The sequence below is a fragment of the Callorhinus ursinus genome, unplaced genomic scaffold, assembly GCF_003265705.2.
Source record: "Callorhinus ursinus isolate GAN/ISIS: 27379988/994484 unplaced genomic scaffold, GSC_fseal_2.0 scaffold25, whole genome shotgun sequence".
Taxonomy (NCBI): domain Eukaryota; kingdom Metazoa; phylum Chordata; class Mammalia; order Carnivora; family Otariidae; genus Callorhinus; species Callorhinus ursinus.
The window spans coordinates 16,351,958-16,366,262 of NW_027397087.1; the positions used below are offsets into that span (position 1 = coordinate 16,351,958).

The 14,305-nt window shown below is 38.4% G+C and overlaps 1 protein-coding gene across 5 annotated transcripts in view; it reads right to left on the minus strand.

Moving 5' to 3' along the window:
• ATP8B4 (ATPase phospholipid transporting 8B4 (putative)) overlaps positions 1–14,305 on the minus strand; it is a 303,343-nt gene that overhangs the window by 194,780 nt on the left and 94,258 nt on the right. The gene's annotated exons all lie outside the window — the stretch shown is intronic.

Below are 14,305 nucleotides of genomic sequence, written 5' to 3' on the forward strand. Positions count from 1 at the left end.
ACATGCTGCACAGAACCAAACACATATTGCAGATCTGATTCAACCAGCCCAAGTACAGTAGAGACTTTGATGTTGTGTGTTTTGGACTACTGTATTAACATACCTTAAAATTTCATCAGCATTTTAGCAATTGTATCTCACTGTCGATTGAGTTTGGATGAACTAAAATCTCTAGATCATTTTTTCATAAATCACTATGAAATCAGGTCTCCCCTTCCTAAACATTTATGGTTGATTTTTTTTAAAATATTGATGTGCAAGATCTTTCATATACTCCTATTATACCAATCTAATGAAAAAACTAATTTTGAATATACCATCTTTAACTATTAAATTTTTCTGCCATCAAAAATCTTCAAACATGTGCCTTTTATACATTCTTCCAAAGCTATAGACTAATACATTGCAAAGGACATGAATAAAGACCCCCCAAAAATTTTTTAATTAAAAAAGATAGGTTTCTGTGCTGATGGTGCTCTCGCAAACATGGTGAACATTCCTAAAACCACTGGACTTCCTGCAAGAAGTGTAGTAAGCACCAACCCCACAAAGTGACACAGTATAAGAAAGGCAGATTCTCTTTATGTCCAAGGAAAGCAATGTTATGACAGGAAGCAGAGTGGCTATGGTGGACAGATTGAGCTTATTTTCCAGCAAAAGTCTAAAACTACAAAGACTGTGCTGAGGCTTGAATATGTTGACCCCAATTACAGATCTAAGGGAACAGTGGCTATTAAGTGATGCAAGCAGGGGCACCTGAGTGACTCAGTCAGTTGAGCATCTAACTGTTGATTTTGGCTCAGGGTTGTGAGACTGAGCCCCCACGTGGGGCTCCGTACTGGGCATGGAGCCTGCTTAAGATTCTCTCTCTCCCTCTACCCCTCCCCCCATCCCCATGGGCATGAGCATTTTGAACTGATAGGAGATATAAAGAGAAACTGCCAAGTGATCCAGTTCTAAGCTTCATATTTTGTTATATTATGAAGACAATAAAATCTTAAGGTTATGTTCACTTCAAAAATTAAAATTAAAATTAAAAAACAATGGCAAACTACTAGAGACCTCTCCAGAGATTAACATCTTTTTCAGTTGTTTATATAAAACATATTCAGCTTTATTTAACCATTTATAAATGCATGTAACTATACTCCCATGAGGCTTAACTCCATCTTCTCTACAAAGAAAGCAAAATTTGGGGTGATAAGTCTTGCTGAAATTCTAAAGCAATATGCCCAGAGATTTTCCACCCACTCATATTTCAAAACTGAGGTTAGTTGATGACTTATTTTAGGTGAACACTTCCAGTAATCATTGTTACTGTTATTAAAGAAAATATGGTTGGGGGTTGGGGGAGGTGTAGAGGAAGAGGGAGAGGAGGAATCTCCAGCAGACTCCATGCCCAGTGCAGAGCCTGACACAGGGCTCCACCTCACAACCCCGAGATCATGACCTGAGCCAAAATCAAGAGTCGGTCACTTAAATGACTGAGCCACCCAGGTGCCCCTTAAATAGCCATTTTTAACATTTACCAGGAATCAGTGTGTCTAGCTCTGCACAACAAGCTGTGGGAGAATAAGAAAGGTGCCAAGCAAAGAGTTCTCAGCTTAGTTGGTCTGATACATAGTCATGTACTGAAAACTGTTCTGTAAGCTGATGATGAGTATTTTACAGTGAGCTATCTACTCGAGGTCTGGGTTGGAAGGGAGGCTATGAGAACTGTCAATCATGAAACATATTTCTGAGGAAGGAACTTGGAGAAAATAGTCAGGAGGAGGAAAGCTAAGGAGAAAAAGCAGTTAACTAAAAAAAAAAATCACATATTTCTGTTTTATATTTTCTTCTAAGTTGAAACTAAAATGAGGTTAAGCCTGTATCTTGTAAAAGGACAGATGGAACATCTGCTGGGAAGCTCAAAACCATGACAGGAATTATAAAGAAACTCTCCCACAAAACTGAAATCCCACGCAGGTGAAAAGACAATTGTGCACGACAAAGTGATAATGCCAAAGGGGTCTGTGATGATTTTCTCCTATTTGTTTAACTTGATATATAGCAATGATCGTGACGTTCTTTTGGCTCTGGTGTGACTTAGTCACAAATGATGCAAACCCTTATAGCTATGCCTGGGAACAAAGAACGAGGGCTCCCCCTCCTGGAGTGTCTGTGGACCCATTTACCTTTCTTTTTCAATCGAAAGGAAAAAGTGTCTCTATTTCCACTGCCTTATCCAAGGATATGAGTGTAGGTAAGACCTTAAATATTCAGTCATTTCAATGAACCAGCCTATTGGCTTACAGTCAAATTTTAGTACAGTTCATTCCATAATACAGCACAGAAGATCTTCACCTCTATCCTCTTAGCATGACTTTTCCACCATGGACCACTAGAGACATCCCAATTCAGAAGAAATGAGGGAGGGGAGAAGGAAGAGGAGGGGAACAAGGAGAGAGGAGTACATCTGGAGAATCCAAACAGCATCTTTAGTGCTGAAAGAAGCCAGGCTGGAAGTCATGGCTTTAGTTTGTTACCAGGTGGACCAGTTAACTGACCCCATGATGAGGTAGACTTAACCACACAGTCATGGGCAATTCCAGAGCAGGGAGGCCTCCCATGTCATGGGAAATGAGTAGAGGAGTATCAGAGTATCAGAGAATACCCATTCCCTACAGGGAGCTTGCTTCCAAGAAGAAGATGGCAGAGCTGAGCTGGTGAGGCCCAGATACCCCTCTAAGACTGACACATCAAATAAATAACTCCACTACAAAGTAAGCAAAGGGGTGGAAAGAGAAGTGTCACCCCAATAAAGATCCCTCCACCAGCAAGACAACATCAGGATGAGGAAAAAAAGCATTGCTTCTCTAAAATATATTAATACCAAGGCCCTGAGGTGGGCAGAAGATGGCTCAATTAGGGGTCTACAAAAGGGGCCATGAGGCTGTACTACAGAGGTCAGCACAAAGTGAGGCTAGAGGGAGTAGTTCCTTGGAATCCATACTAAGAATTTTGGACTTTATCATAAAGACTAAAATTCTAAGTGAAGAGGAAATAACTGAAAAGTTATAAGCAAAGAAGCAACTTGATGAGATTCTAACTTTAGAAGATTAGCCTAGCTACAAGGTGGAGAACAAGTTGGAAATGACATAAGAATAGATGAGAGAAGACCAATGAGAAGGTTTTTTAATTAGTCCAGGTGAGAGATGATGGGTGGCTTGGAACAGGGTGTGACAGAAAGGTTGACAATGAATAATAATATAATGGCAGCTGATATATATCAAGCTCTTCCCATGTGTACTGTTCTAAGAGCTTTACAGTTCACAGCTCATTTTATCCTCACAATATCCTTATGAAATAGGTACTATTATCCTCATCCCTCATAGAAGAGGAATCCCAGGTTTGGAGAGATTAAGTAATTTAAGCAAGGTTATACAGCTGATAAGTGGTAAAACCAGGATTTGAACCCAGGCACTCTGTTTCCAGAACCCACACTTTTCAGCAGTGTACTTTCCCAATTCAGGGCAAAGCAGTTCTTTCTTCTGCTTTCAGATCAATCAACACTTGCTCTGTCCTCCACTCTGAATTTTTGGCCTGCTGCCACTTTCTTACCGAGGAAAATAATACCATATATCTATATTTTCCTCGAGTCAATCCTCTCTGTAGGAACTCTGGTTATCTATTGCCTGATGTATGATTACAGTTTCTTATGTTCTCTTTAAATCCCCCTCAAGAGTGATTCTCTTGGTCCTTGACAAAGTTCAATGCAAGTAAATAGTACAGATAACCACTCCTTTAGCTTTCCAACAGAAGTAGCAGTGGCCAAAGTACTTTACATATTAACATTAAATATTTGGTACAGGGAAAGAATAAAGTAAAAATGATAAATTTTTCAAAGGGGGAACATCAAACTAAATATTAGCAAAATGGGAGGCATTATTTTTTATAATGAGATTCTACTGTGTAATTGCATTGCCAAGAAAACAAAGCAAATAGAAAATAAACACTGCTAAGTTAGTAAACAGAGCATTTGGGGAGTTTATCTAAATTCTTCCACTGGAAACGCAAAGCTAATAGTACTTCTCACATACATATTTATAGGACTACTGTGGAGATAAAATGAGATCATAGATGCGAAAGCATTTTTGAGTTGAGTTTTACGTTGAAAGAATTAGACAAAATAAGATTTTTCTAAGCAATCCCCAAATAATCCAAATGGGTTTAGGAAAGTCAATGTACTAGGCAGAATGAACTGGGTATTCCACAGTAACAAACAACTCCAGAGTCTTCAGGGCTTAAAATAATAAAGGTTTATTTCTTGCTCATGCTACTTATTCAGCATGAGCCAGCAGGAAGACTCTGTTCACCATATTCACTCACAATGGACCAGCCACCATCTCAGATACTTCCAATTGCAGTTCCAAAGGGAAAGAGAATGCTCTGTTTCATGCATACAAGTTAATGCTTCAACCCAAATGCTCACAACTCATTGATCAGAAAGAGTCACCACTTGCCCAAAAGGCAGAAAGCCAGAAACCCTGATGGACACCACAACCAGAAATGGAAACTAAGCGTAATATTTGGAGAGTATAAGACACATCAACTATAAAAAATAAATATCAAAAGCCAAACTTAGTGTTACAAATCCGTCTTATTTTAATGCTAGGTATAACAGACATTTGACTATCTTCCCCTTCCCTTCAGCTAAGATTACTTAATTACTTAGTCTTATGGTCTGGATGCATTCAATTCTCATCTATAACTCCAGTGTCAGACCCAGATTAGTTTAAGCCAACTACATGGCCCATCTTCCTAATTACAATTTTGAGTTCAGGGATTAGCACATGACCCATGTCAATTCTGGGAATTTGCTGGAGATGTTGGCTTTTTCTTTCCTACTGGATTCCAACCTGGAAGCAAGTAGCCCTAGGGATCACTGACAGCATCCCAGGACCATGGGTGGGGAGGCTGCCAAAAATAAATTCTACACTGAAGACTCAGGGCCAGGAAATGCAGAGAAAGAAACTAGACCAAGCTTCTCCTGAGGCTAGCCCTATTTCTGGACTTCTCAGTTATATGATTTGTTCATTTATTCTATTGTCTAAGTCAATTTCAGTTAATTTTTCTTTTACTCCCAACCAACCAAATACCAGATAAGAACATTAATAATACATACAAGATCAGTTTACATTTTTATACAGTAGTGTACTTTTATCTCTATATTTGCCTTAAAGAATGAGTCATAGAGGGCCAAGTCTAAATGCATCTGGTGGTTGTCTGGGGACACTGCCTGTGTCTGTGATCCCACAGGCCAAACCCCAGGAGCTTTCGCAATGAGTACCACAGTTTCCACACTCTCAAAAGATCTTCCCTCTCACATTTGATGAAACATTTTTATGACATGACAGCTATAAAAAGTAACTGTCAGGAGCTTGAGGGGGAAAGAGCCTAATATTCTTGCCATTAGAGGAGACAGATAGATGCTACAACATGGATTTCAGAGAGAAATAGTCCTGACTCTTAAAGAGAAATTATCTCTAAACCATAAAATAAAACCCAAAAAGAGACGGTATCCACAGAACACTTGCATAAAAAAAAGGAAGTGGGCTAAAAGCATTTGCACCACTCAGGAAATAAGTGAAACGGCCATGTTTATGCAAAGGTCCCAAAAGAATTCATGTATGGGACAAATGAGCCTGGAGATTGGGTGTCTGGCTCCTCACCGAGCACTTGGCCTATGTAGGGAGATGATACATGTTAGCAGGTGTCCTTGTATGACCAAGCAGAACCGCAACTCCTCAGTATTAGTGAAATGGTGCCCAGTGAAGAGTGTATAGCATTCGGGGCTGGGAGGCATGGCAAGATGATAGTGCTCCTTTATGAACACTGCTGAGTGAGGGTGGAGCCACAGAAGAGGCTTTACAGAGAGCCATCAATAAACATCATCATCGTTACCACCATCACCATCTTCCTAAGGTTTTCCTGAGCCTGGGCTCCACAACGTGAACAAGAGCATTTGTGGGGAGGGAAAGAGGAGAGGGCACATTTCCCCCAACATTCATCCATTCATACAACTAAGGGCCTTTCATGTGACAGGCACTGTCATTGAGCCAGGCCTACAGATGTGAACGGACAAAGCCTCTACCCTCCTAGAGCAAGTTTGTACTTTAGTTGTGGGGAGAGAGGCAGGAATAAACAAACTTCTAAAGTGATCACACAGTTAAAAGATCAGTGCTATTTAGAAATCAGTGAGCAATAGAACAGGAGCACCTTGCCTGCCAAGACTCCCTTAGGAAGCCTGCTTATTTGACATTTCAGGTTCATGCAACCTCAAGATTACCCTACCTGATGAGACCACTGGGGCACGCCTCCTCCAGGGGATGCCCAACAGTCCTTCAGACTATTAAAAAAAAAATAGTAACTTCTATCTATGTTTTAACAAAGAAATTTAAAGTTGAGGTTATTAATGTTTAATGCACAGATTTTCTTGACTATGTATACACACACACATACATACTATATATGTATACATACTTATATTTATATACATATATAACTACATACATACAAATACATAAAGTAAATATATGTATATTGGGAATGTTTTCTTTTTTCCTTGCTAGGTATTTAATCTGGGAAACATTTGGATTTTTTTATTAAAGTATAGTTGTAATACAATGTTAAATTAATCTCAGGTATAGGACATAGTGAGTTGACAATTCTATACATAGTAATGTATAGGCTCACCATGGTAATTGTAGTCACCATACAACGTTATGACAATATTATTAGCTATATTCCCTATATGCTTTACTTTTTATCTCTGCAACTTATTTTATAAGTGAAAGTTTGTACCTCCTAATTTTCTTTACCTATTTTGCCCATCTTCCCACCACCCTCCATCTGGGAGCCACCAGTTTGTTCTCTGCATGTAGGAGTCTGATTCTGTCTTTTTGTCTGTTCATTCGTTTTGTTTTTTAGATTCCACATATAAGTGGTCCTTCTTTGACTTATTTCACTTAACATAATACCCTCTAGGTCACAAATGGCAAAATTCCATTCTTTTTAATGGTGGAGTAGCATTTCATCATATATATACAAGACAACTTCTTTATACATTCATCTATCAAAAGACACAGGAAGGTTTTCTTTTTATAAGTAGGGAACATGCTCAAAAAAAGTTTGAAAATTGCCAGACTAAACATTGTTATAATCAAAGGAAATGAATATGACCCATGTGTTACCAAGACTTGGATGTGAAATGAAGTATGACTTTGTATGTAATGGTGTTGCTGTGTCATACAAGGACACCTGCTAACATGTATCATCTCCCTACATAGGCCAAGCACTGTGCTGAGCACTGTGCATATATCATCTCACATAATCTTCAAAAAATCTAATGAGCCATTGCTACTTCACCACTTTGCAAATGAAGAAATTGAGGCTTAGAGTGGTTATAGGGCTGCCCATAAAAGCTGTTTTGTAGAGTCATGTGTTCTCCCAAATGGTATGTGTTCCCTGGGAAATGAGCCAGAAACAAGGAATATCCGACTCCCTCTTGATTAATAAATCCATTGACCCTCCTAGAATGTTCTTTGGTAAAGAAAAGTCCCTTTCTAAACCAAAGGACCGTGAAAGATGCACATTAATTCAATCAGCTAAAGCAGTGACTTTCAGTCCCTTCAATCTAGGGAAAGCATAATCAGGCTTGTCTAGGGAGTTTCTTTTCCCATCTAGACCTCAGAAACATAGACAGTAGGTAGGCAAGCTTTCAGCCTCAGTCTCCCCCCAGAGCAAATCTGCCTGGCAGTAACATAAACCTCATTTTCTTTTCTATCTTCAGAACTTAGTTTAGTGTTCCAGCTTCTGCAAGACTGTTCTAGAGCTAGTAAATGGCCTAGGAATAGTAATTTGTCTACAAAGAACTAATTTTGGACAAATTACCAGGGGAACAAATTAAATTTCCCTCTGAGATTAATTTTTTTTCCTCCAGGGTGTTTAGATGCATACAACATATAAAGCATTCTAACTAGGTCCAAAAAAAAAAAAAAGTTAACTTTTCTTTTGTGACATCTGAAAAAGTAAAAATACTCTTAAAATTATACAGGTTGAGAGAGAGAACTAGTATATGCTTTCTCCAGGGAGCTAAGATATAAAACAAAAGGAAGCCATACAAAAGAGAAAAAAAAATCAAAGGTTGTATTTCAGTGGGACTTTCATAGGGCATCCCTAATGATTTGTTTGCCTATTTCTGCTTTTCCAGAGCTCTTCTGTGCCCCTTCCTTGTAGATCTGCCATCTGTGGGGAAGCAGATCCCCAGCTTGGGCCTATTGGTCCATCTCATTCTAGGGCTTTAAAGTGCCTAGACAACCAGAGTGGACATTTCTTTGAGTTGATATGGAGCTGGCTTGCTCAGGCCCATTTCCTGAACCACAAGAGTATCTTTGGACAACATAGTGTATACGAGTTGCTTTATTAGGACTAAAAATTTGACCATGTTCACACTGCTGTGCCATCTGGAAACTAGGCCAAATTTCAGGCAAGACCTCAGCATTTATGACAATAATAAAGGCACAATGGAAAAGTCCAGTTAATGAGGAGACACCCATAAAAAATTTCCCGAAGGGCCAAGGGGTTATAATAACACACTACAAATAGTCTAATCCTTCCTAGGATGCTACCTCTTACACTAGGGTGCTACACAAATAACACCATGCAGTTTTCTCCTGAACCCCTGGGGATCAGTTGAGAAATGTGTACATCTCTGAGTACCCACCCCCAGCAGGGTGCTGGGGCAATTAGGACCCATGGCCAACTTATGGAGATGCCCTCCTACAACCTTCCTACCTTTTCTTGGTCTCCAGCCCATTCTCATCCACGGTTGGGCAATAAATCTAAATTTAGACAAACCCACATCATCTTTGTGATTTTTTTTTGTCTTTTGAGTAGTTTTTACTTGAGAGTAAAGGATAAAGGAGAGGGAAGGAGAAAGGACCAGTTGGGACACAAGGAAAAGAAAATTCTCTACATGGAATGGGAGAAGAGCGAGGCTTCAAATATCTTCTATAATTAAAACACAATAGCAACAATAATAGTTTATAAATAAACTGAAGTGTCAATCTTTTATTTTTATGATCACATCATCTACAAAGAGTTTAATGAGTTTTCAGCAATTTTTGCTTAGGATGGTCTGAGTTACATGAAGACTAAATTTGCTTCGGGGAACTGGAAATGGCACTCCCTGGTGACATACATAAAGACAGGCAGTTGTCCTTTGTAGGAGCAGACATAGAGATTCAGTAAGAAGCTCATGTGAGTGCTGAGCAGAGCAAGGACTCCCATAATATGAACAGAGAAAATGCACAGTGCTTTCAAATGTGAGTCTCCATTCAAAACTCACTAAGACAGATGCTCTAAGTCACTGAACTAATTTGCAGCTGAGCTGCTCACAGAACAGTTCTAAGTACTAGGCTCCGGGGCTCCACTGGGGATTTGTTTATTTAATAGTTAGTGATCCACCCAAGCATCACTGGGAGGCCAGCTAGGAGTAACAGTGAGTGCACAGAGCAGACCAGATCCTTTCCCGTTTCCTGAATGAATAAAGAAATGAATGAATGAATGAATGAATGAATGAAGGGAGGAAGGGAGAAAGCAAGGACAGGCTCCTAGTTGCATCACCCACACCTTTTCCACCATCTCATTCTACTTCCTTCACATTCCTCTTTCCCAGTGCCTTCCTTTTATACATTCCTCCTCCTGATTGACTCCATCTGAGGTTAAGGGTTCAAAAAGTTCAACCAGACTCCTATGCAAGTGTGTCAGTTTGGGGGAAGAAAAAGCCAAAGAGTTTGGCAGAAGAGAATCAGGAGGCATTTCATGGGAATAGCAGCCCGTGCTCTGTGGCCCTCTACTGAGGGTCACCTATGTCAATATAAGTAAAGACAAAGGATGTAAAGGGGGTGGAGGATAGGATCTGACTATGGCATGTGGCCTGAGGATTTTAGGAGAAACTGGTTTTCCCAAATGGTTGTTTTACTTATAATAACAAAGGATGTCAAATCCATTTTAGATATTCTCTTCCCACAATAGTCCTTCTCCGGGGAAATAATTTGCCTATATCCTCAGTAAGGAAAGTGACACCCAGAAAGGCTAAAAACACTTGAAAAGGTCAAGCCAGTCATGAGCCACAGCACCCCCTCCCCGGGCTCCTAGAAAATTTTCTGATTCCAAACCTGAAGAGCTCCCACTGGACTGTGAGCTCCTTGAAGAAAAATACTACTGAGTCTTGTTCACCTCTATGGACCTCACCCCCATGCCAGGCACACAGCAATTCCTCAATAATTGTTGCTTTTTATAATTTTTAATAATACTTTTAATTTTTCATAATAATGGTGGTTAAATAAATGCATGAGTAGATGAACAAATAAGGAGTCGACTCTAGCAGTGATTCAGAGAAGCCCCCTACCAAAAAAATTTACACACCTAACACATGACTATATATTATAGGTCAACTCTTTGGGTCAAACACATTCTCTGGCCATTGTCTTCCATTTTGACTCCATGCCCAAAGAAGGATACATTAATTTCCAACCCTACAATGTGACACAGGTCTCCTTCCTGATGAAAGATCTTGGAAACAGTAAACTGCCAGGCAACTAGGTAGAGATGGGAAGATATGGGGAGGGAAGCTGGAAAATAGAAGGTATGGCATAGTCCACCCTAAATAGCTTCACCTGAAAGCACTTTACTTACCATCGAACATACTTCAGGAAGGGACTTATCACAGCCTACATCACCAACATTGTACACCACCCACACTATGAATTCAAACCGGATTTTGCATTTGTGAATGAGCCCGATTGCTTCCCTGAAAAATGCTATTAAAATGTCCTAGGTTTCTGTTGTAAAATCACAATATAAAATACTTTTCAACACGTGCCCTCTTACTCATGACAGACAACTATTTTTTTGACAGAGGCTATTATAAAGGAGAAGGGGTAGGCAAAGAACAAGGCAGGGAGATGGATGGAAAGAAAGAAGGGAGTTCAGAAGGCAGACCTGCCTTAAAGAAAGGAATTACATGTAGAAGACAAAAAAAATCAAATTTCCAATTTAAAATTCATAGGTTTAGAAGACGCTCCCTGCAAGCCCCCTTGTTTCAGGAAAGCTTCAAGAGCTTCTTGAAGATGTTTTCCCAAAAAATCTAAGTCATATTCCCCATAAAGAAACAACAATCCAGTTAATAAGTACTTAGGGAATGCCAATTGTCCCAAGAAATAATTGAGTATTAGGAAAAAGTGAGGGCTTGGATTCCTCAATCTGCGTGGTGACTCAACATTTTACCAGCTAAGTAACTTTGGAAAAATATCTCCTAGTCCCTCCAATCTTCAGTGTCCCTATCTATAAAATGTGGGTAATAATATCTACCATGCATGTGAAGATTAACTGAGAACACGTTTAAAGTATTAGCATTATGCTTGATAATTAAATACTTCTTTTCCCTCCTCACCTCTTTGTTTTTGTCAAAATCTTCAGGGCACTCCTAACTAAAACAAGAATAGAGGATTGGTCCATTGCTTACTTTTTTTTTTTTTTTGGTCCATTGTTTCTGAAACCCAAATGTATATATAAATCCTTTGGGGGTTTTGTTAAAATGCAGATTCTGAGTCAATAGTTGGAGAGGAGGGACTGAATTCTGCCTATCTAATAAGCTCCTGATGAAGCCAGTGATGCTGGTCTGTGGACCACACTTCAAGAAGCAAAATATTAAATAACCTCTAGGAGTACTAATAAGCACAAATTTCTGTTATATAAGCAAGGCTGCATGTATTTTTTCAAAAGTCTATGTAAATAATTAGATTAGTACAAATCCAAAAAGTCCCATTTGTGCACTATAGATCATGAACTTTCAGAGAACACTTGACTTCACTAATAAACCATGGAACTAAATCATCACAAATAAATGCCTTACACCAGGACTTAGACTATAAAGACAAAAATGTCCTTTTGACCCAGCTGAAGATATTCTTCCAGACATATCCTTTAATCCTTCAAGAAAAATACATTAAATGAAAAGAAAAATCACTGGGGGAAAATGGAGGTTTTTCACACATTTTCAATTTAAGCTCTTACAAATAGAAGATCAGAACCAAGGATTAAGTTGGAAAACACAGGACTATGGAAGAAATTCCATAGGTATATGAAAGCAAGGGGGAGCACGGCAGGGTGAGGAGAAGAAATGGAAGTGCAAGTAACCCTTTTTTTAAAATGCTGACGTGCAAAATGCAAAATACTGATCATTTGCACAGGCAATAGCGTATAGGCCCTGTATGGCTTCAGGAATTTATTTGTAATTATTTGTTCATAAAACAAATTCAGAATTATTCCTGATGTTAAAATATTTGAAGTATTGATTTTCAGAAATCGTATATATATCACATTTGAATTAAACAAAAAAAATTCAACTACCTTTCATACTCAAAAAATTTAATTCCAGTATGTCCCAGGAATACTTTTGAATGAGCTCATCATTTTCTTCAGTCAGTTTAGGTTGAGATGGGCTAAAAGGTGACTGACACTTGACCTTTGGCCAAATGGTTCCCCAAATCCAGAGAGACCATTTTCATATAAATGCAACATGGTATTTTGCCATTCTTTCATAATTTTTAAAAGACATAATTACCAATACAACCCTAAGAAAATGATTCATCTCTTTTTAGAAAATTGTCTTCCTTACCCAGATATAGTGAAAGTGCTAATTATAAGTCGAACACTATTCATTTTCATACTTAATATTACAATGTCTTATACTGTTATTTCATTCATGCATACAAAATGATCTCAAAATTCCTAGGGGATAGCAAACTCTTGAAGGGCTAAGATTTTATATTTTTTTAAGTCTCTAAAGTATTTAACAAAGTGACAAATACTAATTACTTGATACAAGGCTAAAAACCCAACTGGAAAATACAAAATAATACGTGGGGAGAAAAGCAATTCCATTTATCAAAACAAAACATGAGCTAATATAATTATTAGTAATTCACAAAACAAACCAGTAATTTCCAGTACAAAACCTGGAGAACTACTTTTACCAAAATAAGTTAGGCACTAGCATAAATGCATATTTTTCACAATTTTTAGCACACCATCTTCATACAGTTTATTACCAGATCAGAGAGCAAGGGAGAAGAAAAAAAGTCAAACATTTCTTTAACATATTTTCTCACCTAGAAAATTCTGAACAACGCTGTCTCTGCAAAACATTATGAAGAAGTTCAGCCCATTTGTGCTTCTAACCTCAAAAATGTCTTGCTTAGAACAATGGCGTTTTTGTGGCATTTGGGCTACAGGAGTATTTAAAATATTGCAACATGGAACTAAGTGGTTTGCAAGAATCATAGAAACATGACTTGGAAAGGAATCTTTAAAGCTCAATTATTTATTCCACCCTTCTGCTTCCATATAGAAGCCATCTAACCAGCACTGTAACAACTTTAAAAAAATATTTCTGCTTAAGATAAAACGCAATAATAAACTTAAAAATTAGGTTGGTAGCAAGGAGAGTTAACTATAGAAATTGGAAACTACCTAAGTCAGAAATTCATAATGATTAATGGTTCAAGGGGAAGGGGTATCCAGTGATGTGTCCTCAACTGTGTTGTACTCAAATTTTTATTACTAACTTAGAACAGTGATTCTCAACCCTGTTTGCTAATTAGAATCATCCAGAAAGCTTAAAAAATATACCAGTGGTTGGACTCCACTTCCAGAGCTTTTGATTTAACTGGCCCATTGGATTAGATATCAGTGAAGATGCAGAAAACATGCTCGTAAGTCTGCATATGACACAATGATGAAAGACATATTTAATGACAGAGGAAATAATACCTGTTGTGTGTCAAGTTCTATGACAAGCAAGATAAGAGATAAATGTGACACAGTCTTTGTCATTAATGATGAAAATGAAATTAATAAGAGATTAAGAGGAGTCAACAATCACCAAAAAGCTAGTACAATCTTAGACTGCAGTAATAATTCTTCTGCTACTTCTAGCTGCTCAAATAACTTCTAGAATATGGTGTTTGACTCTGGAACAACCCATTTTATGGGGTTGGTTATGGAAAAGCTGAAACTCTTTGGGGAAAAAAGGTGGGGTTGCAGGTGACTGTCCTGGAGATTAGTCTAATCAATGAGCCCAAGTTTGGTATTTTAAATACATTATCAGGTTTGTCATGTGGATCAGGAGATATGTTTGCTCAGCTTTGGCCTCAGAAGAAAAGCTAAACCAATAGATAATAAAGCAAGAGAAAAA